Source organism: Penaeus vannamei, chromosome 7 (genome assembly GCF_042767895.1).
Source record: "Penaeus vannamei isolate JL-2024 chromosome 7, ASM4276789v1, whole genome shotgun sequence".
In the NCBI taxonomy this organism is placed as follows: domain Eukaryota; kingdom Metazoa; phylum Arthropoda; class Malacostraca; order Decapoda; family Penaeidae; genus Penaeus; species Penaeus vannamei.
Window position 1 is genome coordinate 21615263 of NC_091555.1, and position 2500 is coordinate 21617762.

A 2500-nucleotide genomic window follows, 5' to 3' on the forward strand; every position below is an offset into this window, starting at 1 on the left:
ATAATTACTATCATCATTACTATTATTAGTAGTATTGCTATTACTCTCATTATCATTATCATCATTATCATTGGTATCATCATTATCATTATTACCAATACTATTATTATAATTACTATTATCATTATCATTATCATTATCATTATCATTATCATTATCATTATTATTATTGTTATTATCATTATTATTATAAGCAATGCTACTACTAACATCATCATTTTCATTATCGTTATTATCATCATCATTATTATCATCATTATTTTTACTATTATTGTTATTGTTATCATAATGATGATCATTATTACCATTATTGTTATCATTATCATTATCATTACTGTTACAATTATTATCGTCACTATCATTATTGTCATAATTGTTATCACTTTTTATTTCATTGCTGTTAATGCTTTTGTTATCATCATTACTATTAGTGTTACTATTACTATTATCATCACTGTTGATTATCATCATTATCATTATCATATATTTTATCTTAATTGCGATAAAGATTATATAATTAATAATAGTGATAATACAATAATGATGATAACAAGATGATAATGATTATAACTGAAAATAATAATGAGGATAATAATAGCGAGAATAATGATAATACTGATAAAAACAATAATGCTAATGATGATAAGAATAATGATAGAATTAATAATAATTATATAATAATAATGATAATAACAATAGTAATAATGATAATAATAATAGTTATAATGATAATAATGATAACAATAATAGCAATAATAATAATAATAATAATAATAATAATAATAATAATAATAATAATAATAATAATAATAATAATAATAACAATAACAATAACAATAACAATAACTAGAAGCAAACAAAGAGCACATACCTCCGCCAAGACAAGAGTGTCACTGATTCTATAAAAATATTCACACGAAGAATTACATCAAAATCACCTTTCTCAAGTACACCATAGACGTCCGTAAACATAACCTCTTTGGCGGGGATTATAAAGGCAATAATAATAATAATAATAATAATAATAATAATAATAATAATGATAATGATAATAATAATAGTAATGATAATGATAATAATAATAATAAGTCATTGGGTAACTGATGCAACCATAATTTCTTGTTACCCTGCCATCCAGCGAAACAAACAAACAAACGAACTGTCTAACTAACCAACGTGGCGGAGATAATAATAACAATAACACAAAGAAAAATTAGAATGACACTAAGACCTGGAGAGTCGACGTCAAGTTGGAATCTCCCAAGAAAAATAAACAGCAAATCATGGATAAACAAGACGATAACACAGGGGATAAAACACGCCCGAGGAGCAATAGGAAGAAAGATAGAAAAGGGAGGAGTTGTGTTGAAAGTTTGGTTCTTCGTCGCGCCATAAATAAGAAAATGGATGAGCGTCAAGAGACGATCGGGAGGCGTGAATAAGAGAATTATTGGAGGGAATCGAACGCTGGGATTTCCTGTCCTTTTTCTATTCCACTTCCGTTGGTTTCTGAGTGTCTCTGTCTCTCTGTTGGTCTTTTTCTGTGTGTGTGTGTCTGTTTGTCATTGTCTGCTTGTCTGTGTGGTTATGTCTCTCTCTCTTTCTCTTTCTCTTTCTCTTTCTCTTTCTCTTTCTCTTTCTCTTTCTCTTTCTCTTTCTCTTTCTCTTTCTCTTTCTCTCTCTCTCTCTCTCTCTCTCTCTCTCTCTCTCTCTCTCTCTCTCTCTCTCACTCACTCACTCACTCACTCACTCACTCACTCACTCACTCTCTCTCAATCTCTCTCTTTCTCTCACTCTCTCTCTCTATCTATCTATCTATCTATCTATCTATCTATCTATCTATCTATCTATCTATCTATCTCTATCTATCTATCTATCTATCTATCTATCTATCTATCTATCTATCTATCTATCTATCTATCTATCTATCTATCTATCTATCTATCTATCTATCTATCTTTCTTTCTATCTATCTATCTCTATACGTGTGTGTTTCTTTTACCTGTATTTCATCACCATCATCATCACCATATTTCTTTACACGTAACACTTACATTGCATGTTTAATTATTTCACTCAGGAAAGTTTGTGGCACGAGGCGGATTGCCCCTTTTTCTTCTTTTCTCTTCCTCTCCTTTAATTGGCCGTGAATCACAATTACGTCTTTTATAATAGTTATGATGGTAAGCCAACTGGCGAACTTTCTAAGCTTTGTGCATGGCTGTTTCGCGCACAGATAAGAATCTTGCCGTGAGATTTATCGCTCAACATTGCAAGGCCTAATTAAGATATGCAAATCGTTTTCATAATGTCCCGCAGAGAGAGGAAGTAAGGAAAGGGTTGAAGCGAAAAGGGGGTTTCCGATCCCCCTTCTCCTGCGCTTCTCTTGGGTTCTGTCTCTCTTCTTCCTTCGCGTGACCTTTCTGTTTTTCGGTCATGTTTCTTATTTCTCTTCTCTCTCTCTGTCTCTTTTAGTATTCTATGAGTTTTTTCTTTCTTT